At 49.4% G+C, this 25,223-nt stretch overlaps 1 pseudogene; it reads right to left on the bottom strand.

Moving 5' to 3' along the window:
* Window positions 1–2,502: 2,502 nt before the first annotated feature.
* LOC123171040 (uncharacterized) lies at window positions 2,503–5,209 on the bottom strand (annotated as a pseudogene).
* Between the last annotated feature and the right edge of the window lie 20,014 nt (window positions 5,210–25,223).

Genomic DNA, 25,223 nt, shown 5'->3' on the forward strand with positions numbered 1-25,223 from the left:
CGCCTTTTCGGTTTTAGAAAAAACAAAAGAAAATGATGGAAATGTCAAAAAAAAAGTTTCCCATGTGATATGTGGTCTAGTTGTTGGGAAAATTAACAAATATGAATTTCGACTTTATTTGCAAAATCTCTCTGGAATTTCTTAAAATGGGCATAACTTTTGCATACGAACTCGGATGAAAAAGTTTTTTATATGAAAAATCATCTACTCGAAAAGTTACATCCGAATTTAACCGGGGGGACCCCGTTAAACATTTTCAAAATCCTCAAAACCTAACAGAAAAAAAGTTACGGGGCTTTTAAGATCTGGAGAGGCAAAAAAATGCAAAAAAAATTCAAACTGTGGTCAAACAATGGTCAAACTAATTATTCTAGAATATTAGTGTTACTAAATAATTATTTTAGTTTTTTTAATTTTGGTCAAATCTGGTCAAACTGTGGTCAAACAATGGTCAAACTAATTATTCCAGAAATATTAGTGTTACTAAATAATTATTGTTTTTTAAACAATAGTTTCAAACTCAAACAGTGAAATATGTCACTTCATGCTCAAACTAAATTCCTGAGGGTTAATAGGATTGACATCTTACTATTGTCAGGAAAACAACATGTGCAGACTTGGAAACGAGGAAGAATAGAACCCGGAAGTTAAGCGTGCTCAGGCTGGAGTAGTGAGAGGATGGGTGACCGTCCGGAAAGTTAGATGATTTGGAATGATGAGGGATGATTAGAGATTAGAGGATAAATTGAGTAGTGATGAGGGGCGGTGATTAGAGATTAGAGGTTAAAATAATTCAAAATTTTGAAAATAAAAAAAATTTAAAAAAATCGCCAATTTTTTTTTTTTAAAAAATATCATAAAATTTCCTTTAGTCCCGGTTGGTAACACCAACCGGCCTGTGAGAACCGGGACTAAAGGGGGAGGCATTAGTAACGACTCTTTAGTCCCGGTTCAAAAACCGGGACTAAAGGCCCTTACCAACCGGGACAAAAGCCCCCTTTTCTACTAGTGGACTACCTCCCAAGCTCCGCGCCGACGCTGGAGCAAACGCCATCGCAACAACGGAGCGCGAGGACACAGGTCCACCACGAGGATGCCGCCGCCGCCACGCCATCCTTGCTTGAATAGACTGGTTTCCAAATACATCCCCAACCATAGAACCAATGGCCTCGTCAGGGAAGAATCCTAAGAATCTTTATTCAGCGTCATCATCGCCGCCGCCGAAGTAAAGACGTTGAACAACCTAAAAACCTAAACTACGAGGGAGTAAAATCGGTCCACACGCGTGGATCCGGCGACCCCCTCACCATCGACGACCGAGGTCGCCGACGGAGGGGAGCCGCCGGAGAACGGCGTTGGAAGATCGGCCTCTCCTGGCAGCGGCTAGGGTTGCAGCCGCCAGGGACGAGAGAAAAACGTATCGCTTTTTTGTATGCTCACCACGTACTTAATGATGGATCTTTTTTTTTCCCGAAAAAAAAAGAATAACATGACCATCTCACTGATCGTATATATGTATTTATTTTCTGTTGTGTACTACGTACTGTATTGATCGAGACGTACTACATGTTGTCCTGTCCTGCTGGTTCCTGGTCGGGCGTACGTCGCAGGCAGCCTAGCTCCATCGATCCCACGCCACCGCTACGGGCTACCCGTGCGTGGTAGTACGTTCTTCGGCTGGGACGACGCGCACGCGTCGATCGAGTAGGCATCTTTGACGGCGCCGTGCTCGCCGGGAGGGACGACGTACGGCTGCTTGGCATGCACCCACGTTGCTCGACACGACGTGCACGATGCCAAAGATCTGCTTCCTCAGCGCCGGCGTCCCCGAGCCGGAGCATGCATGGCCGCCGTCCACGGCGTGGATCGAGCACCGTTCGGCCAAACATGCAAGTGACGAGAGACGAGAGACGAGAGAGCACACCCGTCCGGCCGGGGAGCTCGCCCGTGCCTGGGTGCCGGTCGGGGAGAGAAGACATGGGAAGGGAACTAGCTTGGAGAAAGATGAAAGACGTGGGCTTCGGACGGAGACGAAGACGGCGGGGGGTTGAGACTTGAGAGAGAGAGAGATCGTACGGGCGTTGACAGGGACGGCGGGTAGGGTATGTGAGGCTCGAGGACGCCACACGGATCACACCGGATGAGGCAGCTTCAGGAGCCACGGTGGAGCCACGCCGACCGGAAGCGGGGATGACAGACGGCAAAGGGCGCGCAGTGTTCCTTGGGCGTGCGAGTAGCTAGGTGGTTATAGATGGAAATCGAGGAGGAGGAGGAAAGCACCGAAATTGGAGCGTACGTACAAAAAAGAAGAAATGCATGGCGACTGCGGCAAAGGGTCGCCGGAGCCAGAATTGTGGAAGAATAATGGCGGACTCCTCGCTTTGTTTGTCTGCGAAGAAAAAACTCAGCTTTTTTGGTCGGCGGACGGCAGGGATCGCTCCTGGACATGTCCATGCTCAGCGGCCACGCCGGTAGGACGTTGGGCGGCCTCTCCCAAAGAGGTCACCTTACCTGCTTCCTCAGCGCGGACCGCGGAGCAGGAGCATAGCCGCTGTCCACGCCGTCGGCGTGGAGAACCATGCATGCATAGCTCAGGTCAGGATCGGAGGAGCTAGCATTCGGCCGAACACTCTTGGTGCGTGCAGCGCAGCGCAGACAGGAGGGCGGCGGTGCTTGGTTGGTTCGAAGAGGGGTCTTCAGAATAAGCAATTAGTGGCGTCAACGGCGAACTGAACCATCGCCGGAGCCGAAATTATGTGTTCCAGACAAAAGAAGCAGAAGAAGAAAAAAAGTCATGTTTTTTGACGTAGGAGGTCGTCGGCGAGGTAGGAAAGATTCCCGGCCGGCGGCGAACGTGGGCGGGCGGGAGAGGTTGGGCGAGTCGCGAAATTGGGTGGGTGCTGGATGGATGGAGGAAGACGATAGACGTACGGCGACGAAGAGGGAGAGAAAACGTGTGTGGATTGGGCCCCACTCCCAGCGGACGCATATTCTTTTTTTTTCTCGAGAATCAGCGGACGCGGGTCGTGCGTGGCACCAGTTGATTAATTGGTCTCGTTTTTTTTTAATAAACAAGGAGGACACGTACGCACATTAATTACTCGGATTGGACAACCGCGCTTGCATACTCATACTTCCAACTTTATTGAAAAATTAAACTGTCTCAAAGGTTGACCGAGTTTGTGCAAAAATATATCAGTGTTTGTGAAACCAAATAGGTATATGATGAAAATATATTTTATCATGAATCTAATGCTACTAATTTGATGACATAAATGTTGGTGCATTATTGTATAAATACGGTCAAACATAAAAAAGTTTAACTTTCCAACAAAGTTGGAAGTACACTCTTCAAAGGACGGAGGGAGTGCACATGTTTGCTGTTAACCGCGTTTTGGTTGGCATCGCAGGCACGCGTCATTGCGAGGGAGGGGGTCCTGCCCAGGGACGACACCGCTCCTGCTCACACGTTTGCTGTTTGCCGTGGCACGCACGTGCTTGCGTCTTGCGTGCGTGCGTGACGACCATCGGAAGAACCTTCGCCGGTCACGCGGACAGGACGAGAAGAGGCCATGCCGCGGGTCAAACAGCGCACGGCACACCAGGGAGATCCACTCCCTTGCTACCCCCTCGCCAATGGCCTCCTCATCCTGAAGCACGAACATGCGACCATGGAGCACGTGGCTCGCCGCCTCGGAGACATATCTGAAGGAGTCGGGCAGCAGCTGCGACCGATCAATGAGCATCTCGAGCGCATGAGGCTCATCGTCTAACAGCATGAACGCTGACACGTTGCGTCCATTTCCGGCAGCATCGCTCTGGCGAAATGCATCCGCACGTCGGTCGAACCCGAGGAGGTCCTTGTGCTTGACGACAATCCGGCCGATGTCCTTGCACCGGCTCCTATCGGCGCTGGTGCCGAGCACGAGCGCATTCTGCGCCGTGCAGGTGGCCCGGATGGCGCCGACCAAGTGGCGGTCCGTCAAGGACCACATATCCAGTTGGCCTAGCACCACCCAGATGCCGTCAACCGTATCCTGCTGGTGCTGCTCCAAGGTCGCCAAACCCGGCAAGATGCTGTGAGTCGCGTCCTGCTGGTGTTGCTCCTTGGTCGCCAAACTTGACCTCCGCTCGCTCGACGGCAAGGCTCCCTCCAACCTCCTCATGAATGCATCGACCGAAATCAGCAGGGACATCGCCGTCCGGGACATCACCGCTCCCACAGGACTGTCAGTGCGCTGTGCGTAAACCTCTCGGCGCCGGAAGTAGCACATCAGTGCAAAGAATATTCTGAACACAAAGAGCTTATCATCCGGGGCCGCCCACCCTGCTGCCATGTAGCGAATGATCACGTCCGTCGCGTCTTTGGCAATTGGTATTAACTGCTCGATCAACCACTCTTGAGCCATCTTCGGCATGCGTAGCGACGACGTCTGCTCGAACAAAGAGAGCACTGCCGCCAGCCTGTGCCTACACTTCTCGTAGAGCGGGTTGCTTCTGCCTTTGCCGGAGGCGGCGGGTATCAACCGACAGAACTCCAACAAGAGTGGGAGAAAGCACACCTCAAGGCGAGGGAGTATGCCGCTTATCTCCGGATACAGGAGGCAGATGATCGCCGAATTGGCTCTTAAGTGATGCGGCATAGAGCCGGTGGAGTAGAGGCGGACCAGAACCCCGATGACACCGCTGCGCAGGAGGACATCGAGGTACTCCACGGCCGTCCCTGCTTGTCTCTCGTTGGTGGCTTTGGCGCCGGCGAGGAACTTCTTGACGAGCAGGACGATGTCCCTGGTGTAAAGCATCTTGGTGACATGCTCAAAGTCGGTCCACGGTGAGCAGTTGGGGACACCGAGATGCCGCGCCAGTGGATCAATTTAGACTTCGCCGTCGTGTATGAACCTCTTGAACAACTCGGCAGTTTCGTTAGAGATGTCTGCGTCGGTTGTTGCCTCCACGGCAATCTGAGATGCAAGGCTCCATGCGTCGGGATATCTGGTTAAGTGCAAAGTGGCGTCGCGCGGGAGGCCGAGCTCGCCGATTTTCGCCTTAAGGTGGAGGTTCCGACACTCGTGCACGGCGTGGAGGTCGCTTCTCCTCCTGGGTCCCATGTCCACGAAGCGACCGAGCACCTCCCCTAAAGTGTCCTGTGGACCCGCCACGACCACGGTCATCTTGCCGTCGATGCTCTGTACCATGAGCCGGATGGCATCAGATGAGGAGTTTGATTCTCGAGAGATAGCGACGACGTCGGAATCCATGACTCGCAAAGTGCTTTTTACCGGAGCCGGTGGTTCCTCAACCAATAGAATCCTGCCAACTCAAAAGCTGTCCTGTGTTGTATCCCTATATTTTACTGTTTTCTTCATTGAAGCCACTCTATTTAAATAGCTGAAGCCCACCCACATGATTTCAGCCATGCCACTCGCTTTAATCATACGATTGGGATAGAGGCAAGTCTCTCATTTCACACACGTACATGCATGCATTTAAAAGGATCAACCTTTCAATTTAAACTGGTTTGAAATCCTGACAAAAAATTGATACACATATCAATTTCTGTTTCGCATTTTAAACTTCCAGTTTTATTAACTTTGATACACATATCAATTTCTGTTTCAGTAAATTTAACAATGCTGATTTGAATTCTTTCTATCACATATTTCAATTATTTCAACAAACTAATTTCACTCATTTTAGAAAATAATTTCAATAGTTTCAGCAAAACTTATTATTTAAAAAATGAGTGTACTACAGAAACAACAACAAAAAAATCAATCTTTTTAGATTTCAATCATGATTTCTGTTATACCAATTACACATATAAGAAAAAATTGACACAAACAATTTCAATTTATATTACCATAACTTGTTCAATACAAATCACACTGATATAACAAATTACACATATAAGAAATACCAATTTTATATATTTCAGACAAGTAATTTCCTATATTGTCACAAATAAGTGAAACTGATTATTCAAATGGGTGACATAAACAATTTCAATTTCTTAGAAAAAAGGTGATTTTAGCTACTCCAAATTCATTTTTACTCAAAAAGAGTGAAATCCATTGTAGCTAATGTGATACAAACAATTTCAATTTATATCTCGACAACTTTTGCAATACATATCACACTGAAATAACAAAACACACACTTAGAAAATACCAATTTCAAATATTTCAGACAAGTAATTTCATATATTTTTAATTTTAATAAGCGAAATATTTCATACACATACCAGTTTCACTATTTTTTTCACTTCTAAATGAACAAAGTATATTTCAGTTATTCGGGTATCTTATTGCACAAAAGAGTGAAACTCATTATTTCAAAGTACTGACATAAACCATTTAAAAAAAAATGAACCCACAAGTTCTCATTCACATAATGAAGAAACAACAGTTTCACAAAGAGAAACATGCATTCCAATTTCTAAAAAAAAATGCATTTCAACAAAAAAATTCCAATTCCAATTCTGTTTCACTCACGAATGTTAGTTTCACAAATCCGCATTTCACATCAGATATAGCAGTTTGACATATCTACATATCTATTTCGATTTCAGTACAACAATATCACATATATCACACAATCTGCTATAGATCTTCCCATCGATTTCAATTAGACACCTTCATTTCCATCAAATATAACAGTTCAATATATCACACAAGCAGGGGAGTTGTCCATCTAGTGAAGAAGCAAGGGGGGATCTCAAAACATGTACCATAAAACAAAAATCAGGAAGTAAACACAGAGATAAAGATATTAGGGGAGTTGTGCTTACTCGGGGGTGGACGCATATGGTCGTGGGCTTCATGACTCACCAGATCCGGTGGCGGTCATTCTTGGATTCGCCGGATCCGGTGACGACCCTGCTCGTCGAACCGTCGTGCTAGGTGGCTGCTGTGGAGGAATAACGCCGGAGTAGGTCTCCCCAACGCCAGCGCCCACGGCAAGGCGGGGTCAGGAGGTTAGGACCGGCGGACTTTGTCGGTCCTAGAGGAGAGGTGGCGGCGATCTGTGGATGTTAGATGGTACTAGGGTTGTTCGGGCAGGGAAGGCATCACTGGCAAATATATAGTATGGGTACTGAGTGAGAAGACCACATGATTTATATCTGATGGCTCAAAATATAACTTGTTTATGTCCACACAACAAATAATGGCATGTCACCAAAATAGTAAAGTTATATGTAAACATCTGGATTCCATGTAACAATATATTCCAAAAACAACAATGCTAATTTGGCATAGAAACATATGTGCTTATATATACATATGATTTTTTTTCAAATATGGCAATACCAAAATGTTTTGCATGACAATTTTTCTTTCTTCTCTTGTTTGTTGCTCCTCTTGCCTTGTTCATTTCTAGAACTTGCGAGAATGCGACAAATCAAGTTAGAGTTAATGCACTTCAATGCGACAACAACAAAGTAGAGTCTAGAGTGGCTAGTGTTCGAATGTGTGTGGAAGAGGGAGGGGTTGCTAGTGTTCAATAATAACATAGGCCCCCTCACGGGTGACAATGTTACGACTCAGGGGGGCCTCACCATATAGAAAGTCGGCCTAATAGGCCGACGTATGGCCATTAGGTTGGTATATGCCTTGGGTCGTCATCTCGGCATGTGGGCTCTCTAGAAGGAGGGGTCTGGAAGACTTGGCAATCACGACAAGGAAGATGGCTGACAGTGTGAAATACAGTCAGATCCCTCGGTAGGGGTCCAAGCACAACTGGAAGTCTTAGATTGAAGGTCACACAAGGGGTTTATCCAGGTTTGGGCCTCAGAAGAGTAATACCCTACGTCCTGCTTGTTTGGTTATTCATGGTGGAGGGATACCTCGTGCGAGAAGATACCAATAGTGCAGGCGGGTCCTATACAAACTGTTTTTACCCCCTTTCCACGACGGAGTTTTAAACCGTCGCCTTGCCTGTGTGTGCGATAGGTGGGTCCATCCCACACGACCCAGAAATAATCGCCGGTAGTTCCTCCGGTCACCCACGCGGGGCAAAAAGAGCTCGTGGCGATCGGACGAGCCATCACAAACAATTATACAGAGCAAATCATGTGAGATGTTCTTAGTAACCCACGCAGTGAATCCAAAACAAACGTTTCCGTTCATGTGTACATCACACACAATTTTCCGCATCACATCATCTGTGATAGCGTTGCCATGACAGACGATATTCATAATTTTATCGTTTGTGTTGTTGGATGCATCACACACGGTACCTAGAAGAAACTGTATGGCATAGGCTGTCCATCACACACAGTTTTTATGTGAAAACTTTTGTGCAAGGTGGCCTATGATGTGATAGGTGGGAACCCGATGAACGAGTTCACGCCTGAGGGTGGCCCGATCTACATGTCGTAGGATCGAATCGGGAGGGATAACTAGCTGCAAGCAGCCGGGAGAACTAGCTTTATACCTGCCAAGGTTGGATGCAACCCGTACATTGGGGATGGCTGACCGAAGCTACAAGAACTCCAACCTGCTGTCCGAACAATCGCATAACCACAAACGGGGACTAACCCACACAAAATGGCCGGAACCGTAGAGCACGAATTAGGGGGAACCAGAGGATCCTTCTCGCGAATTCGGATGAACTCGCAAGAGCAAAGGTAGCAAGGATCTCTCGGATCTCTCTAGCAGTCTTGCTGCATAAGCTTGTAGCTGAATGGCTTGACAAAAGGTTCTTTCTAGAGGATGGGGGAGGTGGGGTTTTATAGCAGGGACAACCCCCTTAGCTAGGTGTGAAAATGGTTTCAAAAGTAAACAGGTTTGGATGGCTTCCTTGGGGGAATAAGCAGTCAACTTTGGGAGTTGTTGGAGAGCTCCTCGGAAATTCGCGAAGCCTTGACAGCCGGGACACCTTCCACGAGATTGGCTAGAACTTTTGACTCACAACTCCAAATGATGTGAGGTTTTTTTTTGCATTGGAGATATAATTTGATGTAGCTTCTGGTGATGTACCCCTATGGCCCCGTCCCTCCACCACATGGGTGTGGCATAATAAAACATCAGAGGTAAAAACTAATAGCATCAACTTCACTTGAAAGTTGTTATCTCCAAACTTGTTCCTCCAAACCTGTTGAGGATATAACCATTAGAGTCACCCGCCCAGGAGGGGCCGGGTTACTCATAAAGATCATCACATGAAGCCCAGTACCAAGCTTGAGGATGGCGGATCAATAATGGGCTTAAGACCCGGTAGCGGCTTAAGGCCCGGAGTGATAAACCGCCGTTATAGCAAGACTTGTAATGTAAGGCAAGAGTAGTTAAGAGTCCGAGCCGGATACTGTTATAAGCCGGCCGGGACTCTGAGAGCCGCTGGGCGTCAACCTCTCTATATAAAGGGACGACCCGGCGGCGGTTCAGGACGAGAGACACCAGATTGATAGCCAGGCATAGCGATTAAGCTCCCTGGTCATCGAAACCCTAAGTAATACCACCTCAACTGGACGTAGGCTTTTACCTTCACCGTAAGGGGCCGAACCAGTATAATCCTCGTGTTCCTTGTCCCGCTTAACCCCTTTAAGCTTCCTAGCTGCGATGGCTCCACGACTAAGTCCTTGCACGAGGACATCTGCCGTGACAATTCCATGACAGTTGGCGCCCACCGTGGGGCCAGCGCACGGTGTATTTGAGTTCTTGAAGGGCAACTTCGAAGGGCTCAAGGGATACGCTGTGGGCCGGATGACCAAGAGTCGTCGCGGCAAGCTTTACATCGACGATGCAAACCGGGGCCCCGACGCCGGCTCAATTGAGTACGGGTACCGGGTCCCCTTCGGCGGAATCCATGTCTTTATTGGCAAGATTGGTGAGCCGGGCCCTGAGCCGGACCTCTGCGCCGATCTCATCGAGACGGCTCAACGTGCACGACCCGCCCGGACTTTGCCTGCCTTGAAGCGTGCTTTCATGGGATGCGTCCATGCAGGGCTCTTTGAAGGATCTGGATCTGGTGATGAGACGGCCGCTCGCTCTGACGGCGAGTCATCCACAGAGGAGACCGATTCGTTATACCAACTTCAAGATGGCCGGCTCAGGGGTTGTTCCGATGGCGACAGTATTCTGGACCCCTTTGAGCCGCCGAGCCGGGTTGGAATCTTCATGGCTGGCGCACAACCTGTTCAAAACCCCACTGCCGGGGCAGGAAGCCCTGTGCCCTCGCCGGCTCAGGTGCTGATGGATCTCACAGACAAGATGATGGTCCTGTTAACCGCTACGGTCGCCCCGGCGGATCAAGCTCAGCATGACGCGAAGGTGGCACAGTTAAAGCTCGATCTAGCAAAAGCCAAGGAGGATCTGGCGGCGGAAGGGATCAGGATGGCTGCAGAGAGGGTGGCTCTCGACGCCCAGGCTCAGCGGATTCAAGCACAGTCTTTCCGGCTCACGATGGATCAGAACGCGTCCAATGAGATCATGAGAAGGAGGCATCAAAAGGCTCAATCTCGACTCCCTCCGGTTTACGATCCTCGAAACCTCTTCAACACGCCTGGTGCAGGGCCCAGTAACCCGCCAGAGATCGCGGCGCCCGGAGCTGGAACGCCAATTCAGCCCCAAGTGATGGGGCCTCCCCCGGTGAACACTACCCCGACTCGGTACATGCCAATACCACCGGGTCATTATGCCAACCCGTTGGAAAACATGGTCGCCGCGACGGCGCGACTGGCGGCTCTCCCAATCGATGGTGACTCTCCAACGGCGGTCGAAACCCGCCGGGTCAGAGAGCTCCTTCAGACGGCTCTGGCGCAACAGGAGGCATATTCTTATAGCCAGGACAAGATTCATTCAACCCCTCGTCTAGGCCGGAGCCCGAGTTATAGCAGGCACATGGTCTCAGCGACCGGCTCAAGCAATGTCCGACGCCGTGACTTGCCTCCTGGCCATGGCCCGGTTCATAATGGAGCCCTTAACGCGGTAGACCAAGACCGAGCACGACAAGAGGCGGAGCAGGCGGCTCAGTTGACGGCTTACCAGCCACTCCCGGCTTATCCGACGGCTTCCATCGACGCGGGTATACCTACGAGGACCGGAGGTGTTCCTTGTCTGGTGCCGGCTCTCCGTAATGAACGTCTGCCCAAGGATTTTAAAGGGCCTAGGAAGGTACCTAATTACACGGCTGATTTACAGCCCGGAGCATGGATCGAGAGTTACGAGATGGCTATGGAGTTGCTGGAGGTCAGCGAAGCGGCAATGGCCAAGTACTTCACCATGATGTTGGATGGGACTGCCCGCACTTGGTTGAAAGGACTGCCACCGAATTCTATCGGGTCTTGGGCTGAATTAAAGGCCCGGTTCATCCAAAACTTCAAAGATACCTGTAGGCAGTCTATGTCAATTGTGGATTTGACTAACTGTAAGCAGCAGGAGGGTGAGTCTACAACCCATTGGGTTCGCCGGGTCAAGGAGATAATACATTCATCTGATAAGATGGATGTCGGCTCTGCAGTCTTAATGTTAGAGCAGAATTGTCGTTTTACGCCCCTGAAGATGAAGCTTGGGCGGCTCAAGCGCGACTGCAATGATATGGGTACGCTGATGGCGGCTCTGGTCAAGTACGCCGACTCTGATAGTACCAAGGATCCCGCGTCGGACGATGAAAGGACAGGGAAGGGAAAACGGAATGGCAATGGCAAGGGCCCCCAGCATAACCCGGTGAACCAGGGAGGTAACAAGCGTAAGGCTGATGGCAGTATGGAGTTTGTGGCCAACACCAGTTCACAGGGTAACAACCACCGGTGTAAGGGGAGACCACCTCCACGTGCTGGCGGGTCAGGCCCGACGCTTGAGCAGTTGTTGAATGAGCCTTGTCCAAGGCATGGCTCTAGGGAAAAGCCGGCCACCCATCTATGGAAGGACTGCGCAATCATGAAGGCCTTTAAAAATTCCAATGTTTTCAATGGCAACAGTGGCCCGGGCGGCGGCTCAGGCGCCAGCGGCTTTCATGGCCCGGGCGGCGGTTCAAATTCCAATCCTCAGAATGTTCAAGGGGGCTTTAATCAGCAGTCCGCCCAGGGTCATCATCAGCAGCAGCAGGGGGGATACCAGACTAATCCAAAGCAGCTCAACGGCGGGCAGTATCATGTGTTTACTACCAGTCTGTGCAAGCGAGAGTAGAAGCTCCATAAAAGGGCTGTGCATGCTGTTGAGCCGGTGGTTCCACGCTATTTAAGATGGTCTGAGCAGCCTATTGTGTGGGGTAGGAAAGATCATCCTCCACGGGTTGATAATCCGGGTCACCTGGCCTTGGTGGTGGCTCCTCAGGTTGGGGGATATAAATTCACTAAAGTGCTCATGGACGGAGGCAGCAGCATCAACATCCTCTATTATGAGACCTTCCGTCGTATGGGTTTAACCGATAAAAATCTCAGCCAGTCCAATACTGTTTTCCATGGCGTGGTGCCCGGTAAGTCGGCGTATCTAGTCGGTAAGATCGAGCTGGAAGTGGCCTTTGGAGATGAGTACAATTATAGGGCGGAAAAACTAACCTTTGAGGTGGTTAAGATAAGGAGTCCGTACCATGCTTTATTTGGGCGGCCGGCTTACGCCAAGTTCATGGCACAGCCGTGTTACGTGTATTTGCAGCTCAAGATGCCGGGTCACAATGGGACCATTACAGTTCATGGCAGCCGAAAGATAGCCTTGGAGTGTGAGGAAGGTGACGCGGCTTACGCTGAATCTGTTTGTGCAACAGAGGAGTTGAAGTTTTACAAGGACAATGTTGACCCGGCAGATATGGCGTCTTTGAAAAAGCCAACCACGGAGCATGAGCCGGCAATGAAATTTAAGTCAGCTGATGAGACTAAACTTGTTGACTTTGTTCCAGGTGACTCATCTCAGCAGTTCAGCATCAGTGCCAATCTGGATCCGAAATAGGAAGGCGCGCTCATCGAGTTCATCCGTGAGAACAAGGACATTTTTGCATGGAAACCTTCTGACATGCCAGGTGTACCTAGAGAACTCGCTGAGCACACTCTCAATATTGATCCGAAATTTAAGCCGGTCAGGCAATTCCTTCGGCGGTTTAATGAGGAGAGGCGGAAAGCCATTGGTGAGGAGGTAGCCCGGCTTTTGGCGGCTGGGTTTATTGTTGAAGTTTTTCATCCAGAATGGTTAGCTAACCCGGTGCTCGTGCTCAAGAAGAACGACACCTGGCGGATGTATGTGGACTACACGGATTTAAACAAAGCTTGTCCGGCTGATCCTTTTGCTCTCCCCCGTATTGATCAAATTATTGATGCTACGGCGGGTTGTGAGCGCTTAAGTTTTTTGGATGCTTATTCTGGATACCATCAGATTAAAATGGCAGTTAAGGACCAGGAGAAGACGGCGTTCATCACTCCCTTTGGAGCCTTCTGTTATGTGTCTATGCCTTTTGGGCTCAAGAGTGCGCAGGCGACTTACCAGCGTTGTGTGCAGAATTGTCTTCATAACCAGATTGGGCGCAATGTTCATGCCTATGTGGATGATATCGTGGTTAAATCCAGGGAGGAGACCCTGGTAGATGATCTTAGAGAAACCTTTGATAATCTCCGGGTTTACAAGATGATGCTTAACCCGGCCAAGTGTGTTTTTGGTGTTCCCGCAGGCAAGCTCTTGGGTTTTCTAGTTTCTCACAGAGGCATTGAAGCTAACCCGGAAAAGATCAAGGCAATCACCTCTCTGGCTAAGCCGGCGTGCATAAACGACATCCAGCGTCTGGCGGGCCGCATCTCTGCTTTGAGCCGGTTTATAAGCCGTTTGGGTGAAAAGGCCATGCCACTGTACCAGTTGATGAAGAAAACAGATGACTTTATCTGGAATGATGCTGCTAATGATGCTTTTGAGGATTTGAAGAGACAGCTGGCTGAGCCCCCAGTCCTTGCTGCTCTGTTGACAAGGAGCCCTTATTGCTGTATGTAGCCGCTAACACACGAGCCGTCAGTGTGGCTGTGGTGGTGGAGTGTAAGGAAGAGGGTAGGGAGTATCCGGTTCAGCGGCAGGTTTACTACGTCAGTGAAGTACTCATTGAGTCCAAACAACGGTATCCACATTGGCAGAAGCTTGTTTATGGGGTATTCATGGCAAGCCGGAAGCTTAAGCATTATTTCCAGGGTCACCCTATCACTGTGGTTAGTTCTGCTCCCCTAGGAGATATCATCCAAAACAGGGAAGCCACAGGAAGAGTGGCTAAGTGGGCTATAGAACTTGGGCCTCATGGTCTGAAATACGTGCCACGCACTGCTATCAAATCTCAAGCATTGGTGGATTTCATCAACGATTGGACAGAGCTGCAGGTGCCTGAAGAGAAACCGGATAATACATACTGGACTATTCACTTTGACGGGTCTAGGCAATTGGAGGGCTCAGGGGCTGGAGTTGTATTAACTTCCCCTCGAGGTGACAAGTTTTGCTATGTGCTACGGTTGATGTTTCCCTGTACTAATAATGCGGCTGAGTACGAGGCTTTGCTCCATGGTCTTCGGATGGCTAAGGAGATGAGCTTGAGCCGGGTAAGGTGCTTTGGCGACTCAGATTTAGTGGCCCAACAAGTGTCAGGCAAGTGGGATTCCAAGGACCCTCTCATGGCGGCTTATCGCCGCGAAGTTGATGCCATTGCTGGACATTTTCAGGGTTACCAAGTAGAGCACATCGATCGCAGGAAGAACGAGGCGGCTGATGCTTTAAGCCGGCTGGGCTCTCAGCGAAAGCCGGTGCCGCCTAATACTTTCTTGGACATTTTGCATAACCCTTCTGTTAAGTTGCCTACAGAGGAAGACTTGGTTGTTCCTGACCCGGAGGCACAGTTGGTGGCGGCTCTCCGCATTACCCCAGACTGGACAGTACCGTACTTGGCTTACATGACCCGGGGAGAATTGCCTGAGGATGAAACTTTGGCCAGACAAATAACCCGGCGGTCTAAGTCAATGATAATTATCAATGGCGAGCTACATCGTCGCAGTGTCACTGGAACTTTCCAGCGTTGTGTTTCACCTGAGGAAGGCCAAGAGATTTTACGTGAAATTCACGAGGGGGATTGTGGCCATCATGCCGGTTCAAAATCCCTTGTGGCCAAGGCTTTTCGTCATGGTTTTTATTGGCTGACGGCTCATGCTGATGCAGAGGATTTGGTCAGTAAATGTGACGGTTGCCAGAGGTTCTCGCGACGGGCTCATGTGCCGGCTCAAGAATTGAGGATGATTCCAATCACTTGGCCGTTTGCGGTCTGGGGGCTTGATATGGTTGGGCCTTTTAAAAGATCCAAGGATAAGAAGACCCACCTCTTGGTGGCGGTCGACAAGTTTACAAAGTGGGTTGAAGCAGAGCCAGTTAGTAAGTGTGACGCAGCCACAACGGTTCAGTTCATGAAGAGGGTGATATTTCGCTTTGGTTTTCCACACAACATTATAACTGATAATGGTACCAATCTGTCTAAAGGTGCCATGGAGGAGTTTTGTCAACGAGAGCATATTCGGCTTGATGTTTCATCAGTGGCTCACCCTCAATCCAATGGTCAAGCTGAGAGAGCCAATCAGGAAATCTTGAAGGGCATCAAGCCCCGGCTTTTGGTCCCTTTGCAACGGGCGCCGAGTTGTTGGGTGGAGGAGTTACCCTCCGTGTTATGGAGCACCAATACTACTCCTAACAGGTCTACGGGTTACACGCCTTTCTTCATGGTTTATGGAGCGGAGGCGGTCCTCCCTAGCGACATCCGTCATGACTCGCCTCGAGTGGCGGCTTATGTTGAGGCGGATAATGAGCGGGTGCGCCAAGATGCTCTTGACTTGTTGAACGAACAGCGTGATGTGGCAGCGGCTCGCTCGGCGATTTACCAACAAGACCTGCGCCGCTATCACAGCCGCCGGGTTAAGTCCAGAGTCTTCCAGGAGGGTGATCTGGTGCTCCGGCTCATCCAAGATCAAACAGACGCACACAAGTTATCCCCGCCTTGGGAAGGGCCCTTTGTGGTCATCAAGAACTTGCACAACGGGTCATACTACCTTATCGATGTTCGGGAGCACAAAGATTCATGTAAGTCAGAGGAAGAGACCCGTCGGCCGTGGAACATAGCTCAGCTTCGGCCTTATTACACTTGAGCCACCGGCTCTCATGATGTACATATTTCTATAGCCATGTATATATTATGATAAATAATAAAGCAGGACCTCTGTCCTTTTCTCCTCCAAAGGCAAATGTGTTATTGTTATTTTTATTACAACATTACATGGTCACTTGGAGGTGGATCCGGCTTATGATCGTATTCGAATCTAGCCGTTAACAATATGATCACTTGGGGGCTTCCTGTTCAAACATAGGTCATATTCGAACCAAAGAGAACATAGCTGTCGATACCCACTTGATTGGCAAATTGCCGAGCTCATTGGGGAGTTTTTCTTGATCATATTTGAATCATAGCTCAACCCCCTTTGGGAACCGACGTGGATCGTATTCGAATCAGCGTCGTTAAACAACTCTCAAGGTCATTTGGGGGCTTCCTGTTCAAACATAGGTCGTATTCGAACCAAAGAGAACATAGCTGTCGGTACCCTCTTGGTCGGCAACGCCAAAGCCACTGGGGGCTATATGATTGCATTCGAATCTTAGCTTAACCCCTTTGGGACGGTTCTCTGGTCGTATTCGAATCAGAAGCCCCTAAGTTTTGATCTTTTGGTTTGCAACAAGTTCTTTTGATCATATCAACAGTGTGAAAGGGCGGTTCTTACTCCGCTGGCTTAGCTTTGATTAACAATGTTGACAGCACACAATAAGTATTATCGATGCTGGTGAGCCGGAGTTGAGTTCTCAACCTCATTATTTGGGTTATATAAACCGGAAGTATACTTGAAGGATTGCAAGTATGCTATTATGGTTACCTCGAGGATATAATTGAGAGCCGGTATTTTATGATTTTGGTTCATATTCCGGGTTATATGTAAAATATATGACTTTCTGTGCGGTAAGCCGCCTAGAGACTTGTGATTTGTTTTCTATACAGGACAATTAAAGACAGCTCTTTAAGTTTAAGGAAAGCAAATGAACAAACATAACCCAGAGGAATATAAAAGAGCAGCTTCAACAGAGTTGCTAAGTGCCGCACACGTGCGCTATGGCACGACAAAATTAAGTGTTTGTCCTACTCTATTACAGGACTCCCCGAGTCCAAAAGGTGAGGCATTGTTTTTAAGGTGTAACCATGCTAACCATGAGCTGCCTAAGAAATCAAGATGCTTGTTGGGCTGAAGTTCCCGGCTCATCCCTCTCCGCTCCTCCGGCTGTTCCCATGACCTGGAAGGTTGATGATTTCCAGTCAATGCCGCTCAAAGCTTCAAATTGAGCCTCATCATCAATTAACCCGGCCGGGTCAACTTCTGGGGCGAAGGTATGCTTACGAGTCGGCGGGATCAGGCTGACTGCTTCATAGCGTGGAGTTGGGATCCTCTGATTCTCCGTGTCATAGCCCGGCTGATACTTGGTAAGGTCTGTGTCATTCCCAATCAAGGTGGCCACCGGGCGCACGCTCTTCACACAGGCGGCGAAGTCTTTCTGGTCAAAGGGGGTACCGTCTTCCTTCAGGCTGGGGTATCCAAGAGCGATGTCGGCCGGGTCTAGCTCCGGTAGAAACGCCTTAGCCCGGCTCAGAGCAGCTATAGCTCCGGCTCTTGCAGAAGCCTGTCTCAGCTCTTGGAAGCGTTGAGGAAGTACGGCAAGCCGCCTGAGTACGTCTGCCAGGTGAGTGGGAACCTCATTGGACAGAGCCACAACGGCTAAGGCACGTTGTGACCCGGTGTAGAGTTGCTCCACCAAGGTGTAAACAGCCTTCAGCTTGGTCAGCACGTTTTGATTAAGATTGGAGCTTCTGGGACCTGCATAATAACGTCAGGTGAGCTGATGGCAATGGTGGGACTTATGAGACATGAAGAATGTAAACTTGTTAAAAGCTTGCAGAATGACTTACCGAAGATTGCGGAGACCATCTGTGACACATGGCGTTTTAAGCCGGAGAGTTCGGCGGTTCTTTCAGTCAGAGCAGCCTCCGCTTGTTCGGCCCGGCTGAGCAATGCAGTCTTCTCCTCGGCCCAAGTCTTTCTTTCTGTTTCAAATTTCTTCTTCAGTTTTTCTTGTGCAGCAACACTGAACTCAAATTTGGCATTGGCCTTCCGGGTCTCAGTTTCCTGAGTCTTCAACCGGTTCTTCAGCTCAGAGATTTCCGATTCAAATTTCTTGCAAGCAGCCTGTACAAATTCTGGGTTACAATTTGAGTAATTATCATGCAATATTAAAGTCCCAAGTACTTTGCAAGCAAAGACACTTGGCACTTGGGGGCTAATGTATGCTGAAAGATTCTATTTATAGTGCCGGTTCATGAAGGTAAGCCGGAATTAAGTCTACAACATATTCTATCATAAGTAATAGACTTGGGGGATAGCATGGTAAGAATGACTATGGAGTAAGCAAGAGAGTTGTACCTCAGATTTTTGCTGTATCTGTTTCACCATGTCAATTTCCAGGTCCCGGCTGTTATGCACTTGACCAATATAACCAGAAACAATGTCTCCAATGCTCAGGTTAGCATAGTTAGTGATATCCAGTCTAGCCCTGCGGCGCTCCAGCAATTCTTCTTTAGCAGAGCATCTGGCCAGTACAGTGGGTCTTCCCGGCTCAACATATTCGGTCCGGGTAATCACCACATCCGGGTCATCGGCCGGTTGAGCTGAGCTGGGGATCTCCGGGTTGTCAGAACCCCCCATGGCTTGTTGTTTAGTTGGAGCGGTGGTTTCTGGAGCTGGTGCAGCCGGCGGCTCAGAAGCAGAGGTGTTGGGTTCAGTCAAGACCGGTTCTTCGACCGGGTGACTTTTCTTTGCCCTCTTGCTGAGCTTTGCTTGTGCGCTGAAAGTCAAAAGGTTAGTGCAAAAACATGAGTAAGATAAGCACAAAATAAGATGATCATCATTACCCGGGTGCAGTCTTGAAAGCCGGCAAGTTAGATTGCATGGAGTCACCGGAGGAAGGTGAAGTTTCCTGATAGTTTGAATCAGAAGAGTTGAGTGGTTGACGAGTGATGCCCGCCAAAGGATGAAAAGGATATAAGTTGGAGATAACCTCGGTCCGGCGCTTCCTTGATGCTTCAGGTAAGCCGGAGGAGAGATCTGCATCCTTGTTGGCCCGGGTTTGTCTCCGGCTCTCATGAATCTGTTGCTTCAAAAGAAATTGAGGATCTTGATAAGCTAAAGGATGGGAAAATCTTACTTTCCGGGTTACTCTTCGGACTTTCAGCCTTGGCAAGGGCTCCGAGTCGGAGGAAAGTATAGTTACCTCTTCAATCACCGGGTTACTCGCTCCGGTGTCCTCCTGCTGATAATCAGTGTCAATAAGGTGGTTAAGAACAAACAAAAAACAAAGAGAAGAGCATAAGAATGAAGGGTTACCTCTGACTCGGAGGTGTCATCCAGCTGAAGCAGGTCTGAGGCGCTAGGCTTACTCCCCTTCTTGCGGGGAGCGGCTCTCCTGGCGGCTTTCTTAGCCTTCCTGGCTTTTTTAGCTGCCTCATGATCGTACTTGACCTTCCAGAACTTATCATTAGCCTGAAAAATACAACAAAGATTTCTTGAGGTTAAGATGAAAATTGTTAAAATGGAAAGTAAGGTGCTCAGATCAGTAGCTTACTGCCGGAGCCGGGTTAGCTTTGCAGAAGGGACTTAAGCCTGTCCTCCCGCAGTCTGCTAAGCTCTCGTTCAGAAGGGACTTGGTCATGTCATCAACGACGTCCTCAGGTAAGTCGTTGGGGCTGTGCCGCAGAGGATCATCCTTCCGGCCCGTGTAATCACACATTAAGCCGGGGCGGCGGCTCAAGGGAATCACCCACCAGGCAATCCAGACCCGGACCAGATCAACGCCGTTAAGACCATTTCCTAGAAGAGCTTTTATCTTGTTGATGGTGGGGATAAGCGGTTGACGCTCAGCTTGAGATAATTTGTCTGGCAGAGGGTGATTTGACTCCAGACGCAGGGCGTGAAAGCCGGGCAGAGGGTTCTCATCAGCCGGAGAAGTATCCTGGCAGTAGAACCATGTCTGGTTCCAGTCCTTCGGGTGGCTTGGCGGTTCAGCATAAGGAAAGAGGCAATCTCTCCGTTGTTGGATTGAAATTCCACCAAGTTCCAAGCTAGGCCCGTTGGCACACTCGTTCTGGCGGTTCAGATAAAACAGCTCCCTAAAGAGCAGTAGGCTGGGCTCTTCTCCAAGGTATTCTTCACAGAACACTTGAAAGTTACAAATGTTCGACACGGAATTGGGTCCAATGTCTTGAGGTCGCAGATTAAAGAAGTTCAGAACATCTCTAAAGAATTTTGAGCCGGGAGGTGCAAAACCCCGGCTCATGTGATCAGCAAATATCACAACCTCTCCATCTCTTGGTTGAGGTCTTTCTTCCGACGGGTCAGGGGCACGATAGGACATGACCTCCTTCTTAGGCAGGTAACCCGTCTTCACGAAATCATCTAAGGTATCATCAGTAACGTTGGACCTCACCCAGTTGCACGTAATGGGTGCCTTGGGAGCCTTGGGCGGCATTGTGAAAGACGAAAGCCTATGACAAAAGGAAATGTCCGGTTCAAATATAAACCGGAGGAAGATTCCAGATCAGTATTCAAGATGGCGGCTTATGAAGGGGCCTAATGATATATGGCTAATTGTGTCGGGTTATCTAAGCCGCTGTGGACATCATGAGTAATTCAAGTTGTTTAAAACTCTATCATAAATGAGCCGGAAATTTCACAGCGCATGGCCTCTTTTAAACCGGAGATATGAGCCGCCATAGCTAACATATGCAATTTTTGACTAAGTGTGGCACAAACAGGTTTCACAGATCGCAGTAATTATTTTGGATCAAACGGTCGTCTAGAAAGGAAATTTTTTCTAGACCTAAAAACTGGCACAGAGAAGTTCATAAGTTCTAATGAGGTCTTTTTGCAAGCAAGAGGGATCTGCTTGTACTGGAAATGGGTGCGAAACCACTACCGCAGGAGTTCTATCCTACTTTCCGGATCAAAAGAGGTCGCGGTGGCGGAACTGTGAAGAACTTGAGATGAACTACGAAGAACAGGGGAAGAATGACAGAACCCTAATGCAAATCTACTGTAGGGAGGGGCAAGGATTTACTGGCGCTGATGAGATGCGGAGGTCGCCGCCGTTTCTCTAGACCAGTTCAGGGTGATGTAGCGGCCGAGGTTGAGGAAGACAAGGGGCGCGGCGGCGGCGGAGCTCGAGCTCTCGGGCGTCAGAGGAGGAAGACGATGGAGGAGAGGAGTGAATGAAGGCTTATGGGCCGGGCCTATTTATAAGGGTGGCTGGTAAATGGGCGCGAGAAACGAGGAGGCCGAAGACGTGATTATCTTGCCGCAGAAACGCCTCGATTTTTGGGATGGTCATTAAGAGATAAGATCCGTTGGGATATGACAGAATGAAAAATGAATTTAATGGAAGATGATGTCATGGCGGGTTACCAGGAATCCAGAAGATGACGTCACGGCGGGTTATAACCTTCGCACGAGCAGAAGCCGGAAGATTTTCTCGTAAAGGGATTGAAGATTGACATGAACCGGTTCAAATCAATCTGGGGCCTAATGTTGAGGATATAACCATTAGAGTCACCCGCCCAGGAGGGGCCGGGTTACTCATTCATCACGTGAAGCCCAGTACCAAGCTTGAGGATGGCGGATCAATAATGGGCTTAAGACCCGGTAGCGGCTTAAGGCCCGTAGTGATAAACCGCCGTTATAGCAAGACTTGTAATGTAAGGCAAGAGTAGTTAAGAGTCCGAGCCGGATACTGTTATAAGCCGGCCGGGACTCTGAGAGCCGCTGGGCGTCAACCTCTCTATATAAAGGGACGAACCGGCGGCGGTTCAGGACGAGAGACAACAGATTGATAGCCTGGCATAGCGATTAAGCTCCCTGGTCATCGAAACCCTAAGTAATACCACCTCAACTGGACGTAGGCTTTTACCTTCACCGTAAGGGGCCAAACCAGTATAATCCTCGTGTTCCTTGTCCCGCTTAACCCCTTTAAGCTTCCTAGCTGCGATGGCTCCACGACTAAGTCCTTGCACGAGGACATCTGCCGTGACAATTCCACGACAAAACCGGTTGCTTCAAGAGCTCATAGGTTGTTGGATTTCTTCCATGTGATACCTAAGTTCAATCAACAACAATGGGGATGAAAGTGCAGCCATGTATTCAAGATTATAGTATGAACTTAAGTTAGCGTTCACTTGGGCAGGTGTTTGCTTGATTCGGCTTAGTAATTATTTTCAACTAAATTTTGCACATTTCTGAAAAGTCGTGTATGATGTACCCATGTGCTCATCATCCTCCCTCCCTTGATGAAGAGTCGTCCTCGACTCTCCACTACAAAAAAAGACACATCCATGACATTTTGGGCCGAACGAATTTTTTTTCTGTCATACATATGACACTTCTGTGACGATAATTGTGACAAAACCCGGTATCATCATAGATGTGGTGGGCTCCTACTTCTATGACAAAAAATCATGACAGAAAATGGGCTTTTCATCCTGGGCGGACCGGAGACGCAGCTGCATGACATTCTTTGGGCTGTCCATGACGGAAAAAACCGTGGTAGAAGCGAGGGCGAGGAAAATTTCGGCGAGTTCCCGGTTACGGTGGGAGGTCGGGGGCCGAGCGATGCGCGTTTCTCTCGTACACGTACGCGCGTGTGTGCGAGGCATTGGCTCTAACTGAACCCGAGCGAGGCGTTGGACTCTAACTGAACCCGAGCGATTGCACTGCAGGCTACGCGTTACTGAACCTGAGCGATCGATCGATGGCTGTTAACTAAACCCGATCGAGCGATTCCTTCGCTACTGCTGCTAACTGAAGCCGATCGATGCTGCCTCTGGGATGAACAGTGAGCGTTGCGGGGGGGGGGGGGGTTTGGATGAACAGTGAGCGGTGGTGTTGCCTCTGGATGAACAGGACCCCGTGGCGTGGTGGAGGGCTGGATGAACAGTAGACGGTGGAGGGGTGCCCGTGGAGGGGTGGTTGAACAGGACCCCGTGGTGTGGAGGGTTGGATGAACAGTAGATGGTGGAGGGGTGCCCGTGGAGGGGTGGTTGAACAGGACCCCGTGGTGTGGAGGGCTGGATGAACAGTAGACGGTGGAGGGGTGCCCGTGGAGGGGTGGTTGAACAGTAGCCGGTGGAGTAGCGCGCGGTGGAGGCTGGATGAACAGGAGCCCGTGGAGGCTGAAGGAGGTCGACGGTAGCCCATGGAGGCTGGAGGAGGTCGACGGTGGAGATGAACAGTATCCCGTGGAGTCCCGTTTTGCGGTACGCCACACCCCTCCCGATGAACAGGACCCCCTTTTCGACCGTAGGAGGTCCGTTTCGTCCGTTTTGCGGTACGCCACACCCCTCCCGATCAACAGGACCCCCGTTTCGACCGTAGGAGGTCCGTTTCGTCCATTTTGCGGTACGCCACGCCCCTCCCGATCAACAGGACCCCCGTTTCGACCGTAGGAGGTCCGTTTCCTCCGTTTTGCGGTACGCCAGACCCCTCCCGATCAACAGGACCCCGTTCCGAACGTAGGAGGTCCGTTTCCTCCGTTGTGCGGTACGCCATGAAGGAAATATGCCCTAGAGGCAATAATAAAGTTATTATTTATTTCCTTATATCATGATAAATGTTTATTATTCATGCTAGAATTGTATTAACCGGAAACATAATACTTGTGTGAATACATAGACAAACAGAGTGTCACTAGTATGCCTCTACTTGACTAGCTCGTTGATCAAAGATGGTTATGTTTCCTAGCCATAGACACGAGTTGTCATTTGATTAACGGGATCACATCATTAGGAGAATGATGTGATTGACTTGACCCATTCCGTTAGCTTAGCACTCGATCGTTTAGTATGTTGCTATTGCTTTCTTCATGACTTATACATGTTCCTATGACTATGAGATTATGCAACTCCTGTTTACCGGAGGAACACTTTGTGTGCTACCAAACGTCACAACGTAACTGGGTGATTATAAAGGTCCTCTACAGGTGTCTCCGAAGGTACTTGTTGGGTTGGCATATTTCGAGATTAGGATTTGTCACTCCGATTGTCGGAGAGGTATCTCTGGGCCCTCTCGGTAATGCACATCACTTAAGCCTTGCAAGCATTGCAACTAATGAGTTTGTTGCGAGATGATGTATTATGGAACGAGTAAAGAGACTTGCCGGTAACGAGATTGAACTAGGTATTAAGATACCGACGATCGAATCTCGGGAAAGTAACATACCGATGACAAAGGGAACAATGTATGTTGTTATGCGGTTTGACCGATAAAGATCTTCGTAGAATATGTGGGAGCCAATATGGGCATCCAGGTCCCGCTATTGATTATTGACCGGAGACGTGTCTTGGTCATGTCTACATAGTTCTCGAACCCGTAGGGTCCGCACGCTTAACGTTACGATGACAGTTTTATTATGAGTTTATGAGTTTTGATGTACCGAAGGAGTTCGGAGTCCCGGATGAGATCGGGGACATGACGGGGAGTCTCAAAATGGTCGAGACGTAAAAATCGATATATTGGACGACTATATTCGGACATCGGAAAGGTTCCGAGTGATTCGGGTATTTTTCGGAGTACCGGAGAGTTACGGGAATTCGTATTGGGCCTTAATGGGCCATACGGGAAAGGAGAGAAAGGCCCCAAAGGATGGCCGCACCCCTCCCCATGGACTAGTCCGAATTGGACTAGGGAAGGGGGGCGCCCCCTTCCTTCCTTCTCCTTCTCCCTTCCCTTCTCCTACTACAACAAGGAAAGGAGGAGTCCTACTCCCGGTGGGAGTAGGACTCCCCCCTTGGCGCGCCCTCCTCCTAGGCCGGCGGCCTCCCCCTTGCTCCTTTATATACGGGGGCAGGGGGCACCCCATAGACACAACAATTGATCTATTGATCTCTTAGCCGTGTGCGGTGCCCCTTCCACCATATTACACCTCGATAATATCGTAGCGGTGCTTAGGCGAAGCCCTGCGTCGGTAGAACATCATCATCATCACCACGCCGTCGTGCTGACGAAACTCTCCCTCAACACTCGGCTGGATTGGAGTTCGAGGGACGTCATCGAGCTGAACGTGTGCTGAACTCGGAGGTGCCGTGCGTTCGGTACTTGATCGGTCGGATCGTGAAGACGTACGACTACATCAACCGCGTTGTGTTAACGC

The sequence above is a fragment of the Triticum aestivum genome, chromosome 7D (assembly GCF_018294505.1).
Source record: "Triticum aestivum cultivar Chinese Spring chromosome 7D, IWGSC CS RefSeq v2.1, whole genome shotgun sequence".
Lineage (NCBI taxonomy): Eukaryota > Viridiplantae > Streptophyta > Magnoliopsida > Poales > Poaceae > Triticum > Triticum aestivum.